The sequence below is a fragment of the Equus przewalskii genome, chromosome 22, assembly GCF_037783145.1.
Source record: "Equus przewalskii isolate Varuska chromosome 22, EquPr2, whole genome shotgun sequence".
NCBI lineage: Eukaryota > Metazoa > Chordata > Mammalia > Perissodactyla > Equidae > Equus > Equus przewalskii.
This window is the reverse complement of record NC_091852.1, coordinates 40,037,950-40,053,230: the sequence shown is the minus strand read 5'-3', so window position 1 is coordinate 40,053,230 and position 15,281 is coordinate 40,037,950. Positions and strand designations below refer to the sequence as shown.

General features: G+C 36.5%; 1 long non-coding RNA gene across 1 annotated transcript in view; it reads left to right on the top strand.

Moving 5' to 3' along the window:
- LOC139078397 (uncharacterized) overlaps positions 1-15,281 on the top strand; it is an 86,845-nt gene that overhangs the window by 38,209 nt on the left and 33,355 nt on the right. The gene's annotated exons all lie outside the window — the stretch shown is intronic.

Genomic DNA, 15,281 nt, shown 5'->3' with positions numbered 1-15,281 from the left:
GTCAGCGTGCTTTAGGCTTTGTCAAACGAGAATCAGTTTCTAGGATGGGAGAGTGATAGGACAAGGGGAGGTGACTAAAAAGCCATTTCATCTGGAATATCATCTTAGGAAAAAAAAAAAAAACCCTATATGTTGGCCCTATAACTCCAGGAGAAGTCCAAAGGAAATAAAAGATTCAGACAAAATTCAGTTAGATCATTGTACATAACTTTTCACCCTAGGAATATACAATTAACAAAATAAAACAACTTAAGTGGATGATGGTAGGACAGTGTTCAATAAGCTAAGATGAGGTGCACCTACTAAAAGCAATGTTTAAAAAAGTTTTAAAGACTTTTGAGAAGGCTTATGATATGTTTCAGTGCAAAGTAATCTGGTTTCAAATTGTTGTTAACAGTCTAAGTTCAAAATATTCTTCTCTCTATTTCTCTCCGTAACCAGAAGGAAATACACCAAAAATATTAGAGATGGTATTAATTTTATTCCCTTTTTATTTTCTTTTCCACGGAAATATTTTTTTCTTTTTTTGCTTTTATAATCAGGAAAAGAAAGCTTATGTATAAGTAAACTATTTGCATCTTTTGCTCCCCTCCTCTTATGGCAAAACCAAAATTTACAACTTATTTCTTGATTAAGAAAAATAAAATGTGTCCTGGTATTAAATACTATGTACTAATTCAACATTTTAATTTTCTATTCTCTGCAGTGGTTGAATCAAAATGCCAGTGTAAGCTTCCTTATAGCTTGTGTGAAAAAGGCAACATATTATTCTAATTAAATAACCATTTGGAAAGTATTAGCTGATCAGGAGGGTCTGGGCATATATTACGAAATTTTTTCATATTAACAAACTCATTCATGTATTCAACAAAAGTTCACTGACCGTGTACTGCATGTCAGGGATTAAACTAGTAGCTTTGGCAGGGAAAAAAGTATAGGGAATGTAATCGCAAGTGAGGGTGAGGTTATGGCAGATGAGGGACAAAAATCCAGGCCCACAACCCTCATTAACTTTGTCTCTGAAGTGCTGGCCTTTGTTGCAACAGTGTGTGTGTTTCTAAGATTTGTGTTGTTACAAGCTCCTTGAAGGCTGCTTGATATAGGCACCTTGATTATGGAGCTAATATTGATGATATATCTAGTTATTACAAGGACTGTCTGTTTAATATCTGTCTTCCCTACTTTCCCATATTCTGCCCTCTCTCTCCACACAACCTAAACTCCATAAAGTCAGGAGCTGGATGTTTGGTCTGCTTAATCCCTAGAGCATAGAACAGCCACTTGTTCCACAGTAAGACTCAATAAATACTCCTCTAGGTATTGACGAATTGATTGAATGAATGACTACAATCTTCTCTCTGAGGCTTAGACTTCAGCATGATGTCTTTAATTTATGGTTATAACTGCCGTTTCCGTTTAATAACATTGATTTCCCTAACCACAGTCAGCTGGATACTAACATGCAGAGGGCTTTTGGGGGTTATTTTCTATTGGCTGCTCAAATTTAAAATTTGTCTAGATTACCTATATATCTGTTAGCACAAATTTAAAAGGAGGGTTGTATATTTTCATAAGAAATGCTCCCTTACAACATCTCCCATTTTCATTGTAATCTGCAGATGGCATTCTTTGATCCCTATAGTCTCTAGATCTATACAAATGATATACAAGTTTTAGCACATTAGCATAAAATGTAAAAGATATTATACCTCAGTGTGCATTTGTAGTTTTCAAATTTTTTCTGAGCATAGGAGCTCTTCTTCATCAAAAGAAAGCCAATGGGAAACTCTCATATCTAAAGCCCTGAGACTTCTCTCATTGAAAGGTTATAAGGAGAAGATATATGATCTCTCATCCTTTTTTCTCAGCTCCTCTTTTTCTTCCTCTTCCTCCCCTCACACCATTTGCTAGCCCCTGGTGTGGCTCCTTGGAAATTTATGGCTTCTAAGAGTTAGAAAACTGCTGTAGAATGTAAGTTTTGATAGTTAATATGAAGTGCTTCTTCTAATGAGAAGGTTGCACCAATATATCTGGCAACACAATCATGTTAAAAACTGTCCCATGAAAACACAGCAGGTTCTAACTTCACTGCTGTTATATTTAGTGATGTGTGGAAATAACTCATTTCTTTCAGATGTTAAAGAGAAGCAGTTTGGCTCAGCACATTAAGCAATTGGATGGCGATTCATGGGCTCAGGGTTTTCAAGTTGTCCTTTTGCTGACGTGTTTGACATTGGCAAAGTCACTGCTTCTCGTTACCTTGGCTTACTCCCCAATAAAGTAGGGCATGATTATGCTGACTCACTTCACTTTCACAGTGTTTGTTCGCTAACACTGATAACGCACTATTCCATTTAAGGAACCAACGACAACTGTTCTAAGGAGCAAGTAGAAGTGGTCACATTTGTAGCTAAATAATTTGAAGAAAATTTACAGGCTAAAGGGCTTCATATACATATTAAACAAAAACATTGGCTAATTTAGGTAAGATATTGTAATAAAAATGATTTTCAGTGCAGGTGCATAAAGTAGCTTAAAATAGTTTTAATTTTACTGTAGATTGGAGAGAGGACCGGAGTTAGGGTTTGGGGCAGGAGGCAGTTGGGTTGTGTGCTATAATTCTAACAAGATGAGTGTGCACTGTTTTTAGGACCTTGAAAAAAAGGATGTTTTTATTTGTTGAAAGTTTAAAAAAAATATATCTTGCTAGTTCTACCTGCTGGAATGGGAAAACTAATATAGACTAATAAAAAAAGTCTATCCTTGTCAATCTGATGTTGCTTTTGACTACTAGTAAATTGAGTGCCTTAATTCTCTGCTTGAGAAGGAACAGCTGCCACAGCTGTAACAGAGAATACTTCTTTTTAAAACTTGCTAACTAAACTGGCTGTTCAACTCGTATTCAAGGTAACCACATCACAGGCCCTAAGCAACAGCTCACTGCCTGGTTCTCAGTCACGTGTAGAGCAATCTGAGATTAATAGCTGAATTTTCTTAGAGAAGAACTTGAACCTCATGGAAGGTCTTCATTTAGTTCAGAATGTTTTTCTTTCATTTCAGTCACTTTGCATTTTTATCAATTCTCCCACGGAGTGACTCAGATCATTTCACCGAATGATCTTAGCAGATAAGATGAGTCAATCATCTTTGGGAAATTCATTAAAATGGAAGCCACTAGGGCACCATTTGCTTAGGTGAAGTACTACTCACGCAGGCTCAAGGAGTTAATGTGCTTACTAAAGTGCTCATAACATAGTTTCTTTGCCCAGAAAAATCTCTCCCCAAAACTCGTTAATTCCTTTAACATGCTTGCAATGCAAGTATTTAAAAAAATGTGAATACTGATCCACTGGATAAATTACAGATTGTTCAAGGTGACTTTTTATTACATTAAGGGCTCTGTCTGGGAAGACCCTGATTGGAAGAGAAAACTACAAACATCTCAAAAACAGCAGAGGTGAATTGAAGTCATGACCATGGTCAACTTCATTCATTTTGTACATGTTGACTATTATGTGCCAGGATGAGGATGTAAAAGTGACCAAGACGGTCTTTGCCTTGAAGTAGTCCATGAGCAAGTGGGAAAGACACATTAACCTTGGACAAGTAGCTCAATTTTATGCTTCATAAAATGGAGGCAATAATATACACCTCACAAGTTACTATAGTGTAATAATGAAGAATGCAGGTGCTAGCCAGAGTTAGATAGACCTGAACTCGAATCCAGATTCTATCCATATCTTGCCTCAGGATGATCATGGGCAAGTTACTAAACTCATCCAGGTATGAGTTTCCCTGTCTTTAAGATTAATTATGGGGGCCGGCCCGGTGGTGCAGCCGTTAAGTTCTCAGGTTCTGCTGCTTCAGAGGGCCAGGGTTCACTGGTTTGGATCCCGAGTGTGGACATGGCACTGCTTGTCAAGCCACGCTGTGGTAGGGATGCCACATATAAAGTAGAGGAAGACGGGCACAGATGTTAGCTCAGGGCCAGTCTTCCTCAGCAAAAAGAGGAAGATTGGCAGCAGATGTTAGCTCAGGGCTAATCTTCCTCAAAAAAAAAAAAGATTAATTATAGCATTACTTGGGTGAAATGGTAATTGTGTGGAGTTAATGTGCTAATATACCAAGTATATGACACTGTGCTGTTCCTGGCACACAGAAAGCTACCTAATCATAGACACAATTATACTTAGATATACACTGATTTTATATATATTTAAATCATTAAGTCATGATGAAATATTATTGTCTCTCTCACTTAACATATAAACTACCAATAGTAATCACACTAAAATACTTATAAAAGACATTTTGAAAGATAACTATGTACAAAATAAAACATTCATAATATGGGCAAAAGCTATGATATTTAAAGGACGTCAGTAACTCCAGTTACGTACTTCGGTTACTTCTAAAACCTTATGAACTGGAGAAGAAACCAAAGATCACCTCCCATTTCCCTACCAAGGCTCACACACAAGCTTCAATCTTGTATGAGATAAGACAATTACAATTATGTTCCCCCATGAAGCAACACCGCTGTTTGTTAATACATCAATAAGGAGCGCTCATCTGACATACAAATGAAATGGAAATACTTCTTTCAGTAGATAAATCTTAAAGTGCCCCCAAAGAGCCCCGATTTCCCAGCTGTTAGCATCCATACCTTTGTCTAAGCCCCTCTCCTTGAGTGTAGACAGGAACTGTGACTTAATTCTATCCAATAAAATATGGCAAAGGTGAAGGAATTTTGCAGACGTAGTTAAGGTCCTAAATGAGTTAATTTTGAACTAATCAAAAGAGAGATTATCTTATGTGGGCATGACTTAATCAGTCAAAAGCTCTCAAAAATGGGACTGGGAGCTACCTGAGGTCAGAGACTCTCTCTCTAAAACTGGGCTGGGAGAAGTAAGCTACCATGTTGTGAGAGGGCCTGTGAAGAGGGCCATGTGGGACAGAACTAAAGGTAGATTCTAAAAGCTGAGAGCAGTCCAGTCAACAGCCAGCAAAGAAAAAAAGAGGAAAAAAAGGGACTCTAGTCCTATAACCATAAGGGAATGAATCCTGCCAATAACTGAAGACAGGTTGGAAGTACGTCTTTCCCCATTGGAGCCTCTGATGAGACTGCAACCCCAGCCAACACCTAGATCGCAGCCTGACAAGACCCTGAAACAGAGAACCAAGCTAAGCTGTGCCTAGACTTCTGTCTGGAGAAAATACTAGTTAATAAATGTGTGTTGTTTTAAGCCAGTAAGTTTGTGGTCTTTTGTTATTCAGCATAGAAAACTAATATCTCCTGTAGAGAGAAATGTTTTGAATTCAGGGTACAGAAAGATAACACAACACAATAATAAATGATGGTTTTCTTTTATGTACTGTGATCATTTGTTCCCTGGTGGAAGTGGAAGTCTTTCTAGCACAGAACTGGAGATAAACTGAGACGGAGTCTCCTCTCTGAAATTTCTTTAATAAAGAAATTATTCACTTAAGATAAGGGTCATTGAAGTAGTCAAGTGTTTTCTATGTACTGTATCCACTAACTGCATCATCAGGAAAAATCATCACTAATTTTGGAGAGAATGTCCTTTGCTGGCTAATTTGGTATTGAAGGAGCAGAATTTTTTTTTCCTTCAGGAATAAAAGAAACCAGATAGAGAATTTCTAGTTATCATCTAAAAAAAATATATTAGGGACATGACTATAAAAGAAAAATCTGTCTGTGGGCTGTGTGTGTAGGTGCTTTGGTATGAAAGAAAGGATAGAAAGTGGTTTGGGGGCATCATAGTCCTTTGCAGCCTGAGGGAAATGAAGTGGGGAGTGACCCTATGAAAAGAAAAGGGAAGCAGAATGATTTCCTACAGGTCTATGGGGAGGACTATGGGGCATAATTGGAATGTCAGATGGGTCTAGATGCCTAACTGACAGGACAACACACTGGACCACTTTTTTTTTTTTTTTGGTGGGGAAGATTCACACTGAACTAACATCTGTTGCCAATCTTCCTCTATTTTGTATGTGGGACACCGCCACAGCATGGCTTGATGAGTGATGTAGGTCTGTGCCCAGGATCCAAACCTGCGAATCTGGGCTGCTGAAGCAGAGTGCACCAGACTCAACCACTAGGCCATGGGGCCTGCCCATGGACCACTTTTAAATCTGTAGGGCGTAGGAAAAGATAACAGCTCCTCCTGCAGTTGGTATGTGGAAAATTTAACCATTTACACAAAGTATAGATTCGTGATAGATTAGAGATGAAAGGGAGTTTAAGGGTCCTAGAGTCTCATCCTTTCTTTTGCTGGTGAGAAAACTACAGGCAAGAGCTGGTAGATGACTTCTCTATTGTCACTCAGCAAGTTATTATCAGAGCTGAGAATGGAGCAAAGTACCCCTGATTCTCGACTCTCAATTCAATATCCTTTCTGTATGCTTCTGCTTAAATATTATTAAACAGACATAATGTGGTGAATAGGTATATATTTAATAGAATATATATATAAAAAATATATATAGATATAAAATTAGATGTTTAAAGTACCTTCTAGAATATAAATATATTATATATTAAATATATTTTTATTATTAAAACATTAATATATATTATATATTAAATATATTTTTTATTAAAACATATTAATATATATTATATACTAAATATATTTTTTATTATTAAAACATATTAATATATATTATATATTTACCCAAAATGTACTTTAAACATCATCTAAACCAATAGTCCAATGCTCTGGTTTTATAGGTTGGAAAAACTGAGAGCCTAAGAGATTCAATGACAAAGCTGCTGTCCCTAGACATATACCACAAAGAATTTTGCATAATGAGTCTGAAGTAATTTGTCTGAGTTGTTTCATTTTTCTACTCTATCTCTTTTTAGTATTTATGGTCAAACAAATATTGCAGGAGTTCCCACATATGCAGACCCCTCTGCAGTATTCCTGATTTTTCTTGCTCCACCTATGAAGCTCCTGTGGTTCTATGTCATCCTTTAGCTCATCAATCTTCTTCTCTCACCTCACAAATCAAAATTACCAGTCCCCTTTCCTAGTCCTTCTGAACCTTTTGTCGAGTCATTGCTTTCCAATCTCCAATGAAGTCATTCTAAAGTGTTAAACTATTACTATCATCCCTCCCAGAGATAGGTCCTTTTTAAAAGCAGTCATGAACATGCCATGTCCCAATTTTCTGAAATAATTTCCAAAATTAGAAATTTTACATAGTTGGGAAAGTGTTTCTGGAGAATATACCAGAAGCTTTTGGACAACACCATACAATCACTTAGAAATTTAGACAGATCTAGTCACTAGGAAGTTACTTCAAAAGGTAAACCAGAAGTAAACTGAGTACATGGCAATAACATCCTTTAAAAAACCCACTGCCTTGTAAGTCATAGGCACAGATACTTTCTGAACTTTTCTATCTTCGGTGGAGAACCTGACCTGAATCTAAAGTGCTTAGTCTGGCTATGGAAAATCCCAGCATACACGTGGTTTAAACTGTTTTGTTGGTCCCCCACTATTTTTAATGATATTTTTCCTTACCTGAACAACCCAGAGGCTGAGCAAATGCAATCCAAATCCTGGGGTTCTTTTTAAACTCAGCTCGATTCTCACCTCTCTCTCTCTGCTTCTTCCCACCCCCCACTCAGCTGCCATGTTCAACAACACTTCAAAGGTGTGGCTGGCTTCATTTCTAGGCTTAGATTCTGTTTAAAGAAGCAGCTAAATTGGAATCAGTTTATCACCCTTGGCTAGGATTTTTAACAGAATTTAAAACCGGAGAGGAACCCCACCACATCTGAAATGATACCAAGTATCTCAGCTGGATGCTGGATCTTCAAAGGAAGCTGTGGGCCTGGATGAAGCTCACTTGTCACTGTGAGCTTTGCATCTTGAGCCTTCAGACGCACAGCTCCACAGAGACCCAGGGCACTTTCAGAGTTTTTATTTTTCTTTAAAAAGGAAGAAATTAGTTAGGCTTATTTTTACATATTTCTCCTTACACAGTGATGCTTTTATTAAAATTAAAGCAAATGGAGAGAAATGAGTACTGGAAGATACACAAGCACAAAAGAACCTAAAATTAATCTTCTCTAATTTATTTGGAATAAGGTCAGCAGAGGTAGCTCTGAGAGCATATACACTAACCATCAAACAAACTTATGGGGCAAAGAAATCACCAGCACAGAGCTCCTTCACCTAATTGGCTGTGGTATGACAGATGCAGTCAGCTGAAAGCAGAACCATTGTTGTGAAAAAAGCAGAAGTCCTTTTCCATGTCTTCTTATTTTATCTCTCGTTTCAAGCTTTGACTAATATACATCTTACATTTCACAGTCTTTATGTCCTATAATCAGTGGCTTGAATACGGTATTTTATCCTGTGGAAGAGTGATGCTATGTTTTAAAGGACTTTTCACTTGAAATGAATGTTGAATGATGGTCAGGTGTTCTTCATAGGGTAGGATTGGAAAACTCCAAGTAAAAATGGTAGCATGAGCAAAAGCACAGTGGCATGAAATAATGTAGTATATTTCTGGAACTGCATGCATTTCAGAGTGGCTCGTGTGTAGGATGGAGTCAGAGGTGACCCACTAAGAAATAAGACTAAGGAGCAGGAAGAAGGATATTATTACTCAGTTCAGATTGGTTGACTGAGCGTGGGGAGTGACTACAGACAAGGGAAGCATATGAAAAAGGGACTCAAGGACTGTGAGGGCAGCTTGAGAGTTCAGTAGGCCAGAAGAAAAGTCAGCAAGGAGAAGAGTGGACCCAAAAGCCAGGAGAGGGAGAGACTTGAAGGTGAATCAGGTTGAAGGGATGATCGAAGGACATAATAATACAATGGGCAGTGATGTCAGTATTCAGGGATATGAGAAAGTGAAACAAAGAGTCAAGTACTGAATAGGTAATCTGCCATTTTAGGAAATTAAATCTGAAAACATGGAGACTGCACCAGGTGAAACATTTATTTAGAGCCTAACACATGCAAGCAGGGGAAGTTCCTCAAATGTGCATTTGTTAGACTACATGGTTCAGAGAAAGCCCGTGGCTTTTGAAGCCCAGAGATCCGTGTTGATCTTCTATCTGTACTTCTGCATCTGTGGGATCTTGGGATATTATTTAATCTCTCCAACCTTTGATTTTTATGCATATAAAATGAATAATAATACCATTTACCCTATAGAATATCATGAATATTAAGTAAATTTATGTGAAACATTCAGCACAATTTTGGCTCATTTTGGGTACACAATAAATGTTAATTTTCCTTCCTGTAGAAAATCGTTTTGAGGTATGTTTGCATTCTGCAGAGCTTACAAAAGGATTTTGGGAGGCTGGTCCTGTGGCATAGTGGTTAAATTTGGCACATTCCACTTTGGTGGCCTGGATCCACAGGTTCAGATCCTGGGTGAGGACCTATACCAGTCATCAGCCATGCTGTGGTGGTGACCCACGGATAAAATAGAGGAAGATTGGCACAGAGGTTAGCTCAGGGCAAATCTTCTTCACCAAAAACAAAACAAAACAAAACAAAACATAAAAGGGTTTTGTAGTAAAACAAGAGTCAACATCACAGGCATGAATATCTAAATACCACAAGAGAAAAAAGAGCCAGGGACTGCGTTAAGGGTAAAGCCAACTGTGGCCAAGCAGGATAGACTCTAGTAACATTAAGCCCAAGGACAATTGTGAGAGACATGAGCAGAGAAACTGTTTTCTTGATAATTAGGGCCTACAGTCCTTCTAGATGGATACACAAAAAATGTTTTTATGAGTTTATCATCCTTTCTTTATAATAGGGTGCTGTTTGAAAAAATACTTCCTGCTTAACCCAGTTATGCACAATTCAAGTAACGATTTCAACCATCAAGAAATTGCACTGAAAGTCTCTGCAACACATTTTGCAAAGCTTAACCTACGAAGTAATTAGCAAAACAACTTTATTTTAATGTCATTCAGTTAAATCTAGCTCTCATTATTTGTGTTCCTACTGTGTACTAAACAATATGTGAAGTGCCGTGGATTGAGGATGCTTAAGATGTATTCCATTCCCTCAAAGATCTCACAATTTAGTAGCCTATTCCTCTTTATGTGGATTTTTCTTATCATGGACTCATGGGCTATAATAACTTTACATACCACTTGTTGGTCATGCTAGGGAAAAAGTAGAGTTAATAAAATGGACAAAATGTCCTACTATTTTACATTATTTTAAAAAACCAGTCAATGTCCTTTTCTACAAGAAGTTTATCTTGTCTTGAACTATATCTGAGTGTCATAAATAAGAAAGAACGCTGAATTCCAGAATCAGTTATTTATTTTCAGTGCAAGAAATGATTTTACTAAGCCCAGAATATCTTGGTATCAAGAAAACCTTGATGCAGCAATATAATAAACTCTTTAAAGGCAGGTATTATTTCTTGCTCTACTTTCTCAAGAGTAGGGCTAGACTTTCCAAGGTGGCTCACCAAAATGCTCATAACCCTTCTCCAAGGCTAGTAGATAGAGTGATAAAACTCTCTCTCTTACTTCTAAATGTGCATTTCTGCTCCTGGAAAATACCTTTGACTTCTTATTTCTACTCTCTCATTTTCCATACCCAAATTGATGTCTCATGATGCTAATTTTGAAGCATTTCTTGAATCTATACGTCTTTCATCTGTACTCTTTGTCTGGACCTTAATTATCACCCAAACCATTGTGATCGCCTCCTAAACCGACTTTTCCTCTCCCTGTCCTGCTCTATTGGCAAAGCGATCACTCAAATAAGAAACTGACCATGGGATTCATTTGTTAAAAAGCTTCAGTTGAGCCCTATTGTCTACAACATAAAATCCAAATCTCTTTGTTTAGAATGAAATGTCTTGCATAAACCATCCCTTGCCTACACGTTTGGCCTTTCTTCATGACACTCTCTTTAGCTGCCACGTTGAAAATCTGCATTTCACTTTTCTCTATCTGTGCTTACTCTGAAAACTCTGTTTGAAATACTCTCTCCTTATCTTCTTCTCCTTCACTTGACCACTTTCTACTCATATTTCAAGAATAACTTTGTGTGTCATTTCTTCCAGGAAGCAATCTCTGATAACCTTCCTTCAGACAGGGTCAAATTCTATTGCTCTGAGCTTGAATCTCCCTCTGTGCATCCTTGTATCATATTACTTATTATTGACATTAACTGTATAGATTCTGGGCTCCTTGATGTCAAAAAATCATATGTTCTTAGTCTTTGTGGCATTATCTTCTCTTCTGCCTGAAACATGATCATCACTCAATAAATATTTCATGAAGCATACCAATTTCCCCTTTTTTTCCAAAATGAGTACAATATATTCACCATACTTGCCATTTTCGTACTAAATAAATTTGACAGGTCTGACACATGATAATCTGTGAGACTTGCTGCTAGCTTTCTCAGCTGCTCAGATTTGGTCATTTACAAATATTCTGTTTTCTAGCCCTTAATTAGTTTTATAATTTATTAGAGAATTTTACTCCAGAGTTTTCAGGTTTCTTTGGTAGCCTGTGGAGAGAGACTCAAAAAAGCCACTCAAAATGACACTAAGCCACTAAGTTATTGACAGTCTTTTTTAATTACAAACCCTCTATGCATTCTATTGACTCCTTCAAAGAATCTTAACTATGTGAAATAAGTAAAACTCGCTTTTGTAACAATTACAGTAATGTGATCTTGATAAACTTATCTATACTACCTTGGCGTCCAATGGCTAAAATCTTTCTTTCAAAGCAATCAGGAACCAGATGCACGTGATTTGATATTGGTTTACCTCTCTTGAAATTGTTGCTGAACATGAACTTAAGCACAAAAACTTATGAATAAATTCACAGTATACAACTTTCTTAATTTCAACCATCTATCAGCTCTCTAAGCCCAGCGTGCCCTATACACTTCTTCCTTACATCCCTAACAGACCTTTTGTGGAGTACGAAAAGATAGGAGCACCAACAAATGCTAGCTAATAGTTTTGAGTTTGCGTCTTCATCGACTTTGATAATCTAAATGTAAAGTTCATTTGAAACACGATAGTGCAGCTTCTACAAAAACTAATAAAAATATTTTAAGGTAACCAACACTTATGGTTAGATCTCACGGGAGATTCCTTGAATGGGAAGCATAAATAAATGCATGTTAATTTAAGAGTGAGTTCAAGGCAGGGACATTTGAAAGAACTATGCCCACATTGCTTTCTAACACACAAAATGAAAGCATGTTTAAAAAGTATTTTTATTTGCTAGCAAAAAAGCAGAAAAATATTACAATATGACTCTGTAAGTTAGGGGATTTTGAATTTTTATGTCTACTACCTCTGTATCAAGTAGAATTGCTTTCTCATTTAAGATCGTCATAGACATCACAAGTGGTATTTATGCATCAATTTTCCTGGCAACAGTAAGTTATTTCAATGTAAAGTTGATCTGTTTGACCTAAGTTTTTAATCCAATCTTTCCTGTGGGACAACAATGTTAGGAATAGACTACTAGCACTTAGTATTTTGCAAGTATTCCCACTCTCCAAAAAGATAATAATCTGATCAAAGAGGGTTAGACACTTGAGTTGAATAATAGTATTTAAAACTACTGCAATGCAGGCAAAGTAGAGCTGAAAATGTGTTAGGTAATTAAACTCACTGGGAGACAATGATTTTTCTCCCAATCTCATGGCCTAATTCTAATCCATTGAGGAAAAAATAACTCCTTAGCCTTATAACAATGCACATCCCAGCAGTGACCTCAGTGATGGGAGGAGGACAATAAGGTTAATATAAGCAAAAGGTTCTAAGAAAAGGGACTTTGGGGGAAATTCTAGCCATCTGTGACTTGCAATAACTAAGATGTACCCAAGAAACCAAATAACTCATATGGAATTCTGACAGATGGAAAAAATAGAATAAATACCCCCCCACACTAATGATGTTGACAGTTATTAGTTGAAGCTCTGTGATTTGGGATTTGACATGTCATGTTCCACTGCTGCATAGTTATGGGACGCTAACATTTCTTTAGGTGACATTGACAGCACGATGGGAAAACTCAGAAGATGATAGCTGCCCCTACTGTATTATTTATTATAACCTACCATACATTTCAATTCAGTAGTTTATGCATCTGGACGCAGGAAAAGAACCTGAAATCCCCAAGGACACCTAAAACCAAATGGATAAACACAAGTTGGAATGTGTATTACATTTGCTTTTATATGGATTGACATATATGAATGAATAAAAATTCAGACTAACCTACATTTCTCATGTCCATGGGTTTAAGAGATATATATTACGTTCTTCATAATCTTTGCTAAAATATATGTGTATTATAGAAAATTTGAGTTTTACATAAAAAAATTAAAAATAATCTTTTATAATCTACTACTCAGCAATAACTGCTATTAACTTTGTAAAAACAGTTTTGGAAATGTGACATATGTAGGAAAAAAAATTATAAAACAATTTTCCAAAAGCTCTCAACCAGTAACTGATGCAATTGCATATATAGATTGTACAGCTCCCTTACCCCTTAGTAGGAGGACAGGAATAACTCTAAGGAATGTGTTTTACACTGGTTCACAAAGTGTTTTCAGTGGAATTACTCTCCATCACACAGAGTTTGATAATAGATAATTTTTTGACTATCTTGCTTTCACCTTTCTACTCCTATACTGGCAGTTCCTTTATCTTCTAAATAAACTACTAGCATTTGAAATCTTGTATCAAGGTCTGGGTCATCCAAAGCTAAGACAAATCTAATACAGAAAAAATATATTGGCCCTGTGAGAAGATTAATAAAACTGATGCATGATTTGAAAGACAGATGAAAAAGGAGAGAAGATATAAATACAAGTCTCATGAATTTAAAAGAGGATATTTCTATAAATATTATAGATATTAAAAAGATAATGCAATAATCTCAGAAATTTTATGACAGAAAATTTATCAACTTAGATGAAATGGATAATTTCTTAGGAAAATAAGCTTATTAAAATTAACACAGGAATATACAGATAACCTGAATAGTTCTGTATCTGTTAAAGTGATTGAATACATAAATAAAAACCTTTTCCCAAAGGAAACATTAGGTATGTATAGCTTGCCAATTAATTTTACATATTTTTTTAAAATTATGTTTCAATTTCTCACCATTCACCAAAATAAACTCAAAATCGATCAAAGACCTAAAGGTGAGACCTGAAACCATAAGGCTTCTAGAAGAAAATGTAGGCAGTACACTCTTTGACATTGGTATTAAAAGGATCTTTTCAGACACCATGTCTTCTCAGAGAAGGGAAACAATAGAAAGAATAAACAAATGGGACTTCATCAGACTAAAGAGCTTCTTCAAGGCAAATGAAAACAGGATTGAAACAAAAAAACAACACAGTAATTGGGAAAAAATATTTGCAAGTCATACATCTGACAAAGGCTTAATATCCATAATATATAAAGAACTCTCACAACTCAACAACAAAAAATCAAACAACCCGATCAAAAAATGGGCAGGAGGCAGGAGACATGAACAGACATTTCTCCAAAGAAGATATACGGATGGCCAATAGGCACATGAAAAGATGTTCATCATCACTGATCATCAGGGAAATGCAAATTAAAACTACACTAAGATATCACCTTACACCCATTAGAATGACAAAAATATCTAAAACTAATAGTAACAAATGTTGGAGAGGTTGTGGAGAAAAAGGAATGCTCGTATACTGCTGGTGGGAATGCAAACTGGTGCAGCCGCTATGGAAAACAGTATAGAGATTCCTCAAAAAATTAAAAATAGAACTACCATAAAACCCAGCTATCCCACTACTGGGTCTCTATCCAAAGAGCTTGAAGTCAGCAATTCCAAAAGTCCTATGCACCCCAATGTTTATTGCAGCATTATTTACAATAATAATAATAAAGCCAAGACATGGAAGCAACCTAAGTGCCCATCAACAGATGACTGGATAAAGAAGATGTGGTATATATACGATGGAATACTACTCAGCTGTAAAAAAGAACAAAATCGTCCCATTTGCAACAACATGGATGGACCTTGAGGGAATTATGTTAAGTGAAATAAGCAGATAGAGAAGGACAATCTATGTATGACTCCACTCATATGAGGAATTTAAAAATGTAGACAAAGAGAACAGATTAGTGGCTACCAGGGGAAAGATGGGGTGGGGAGTGGGCACAAAGGGTGAAGGGGTGCACCTACAACATGGCTGAGAAACAATAATGTACAACTGAAATTTCACAAG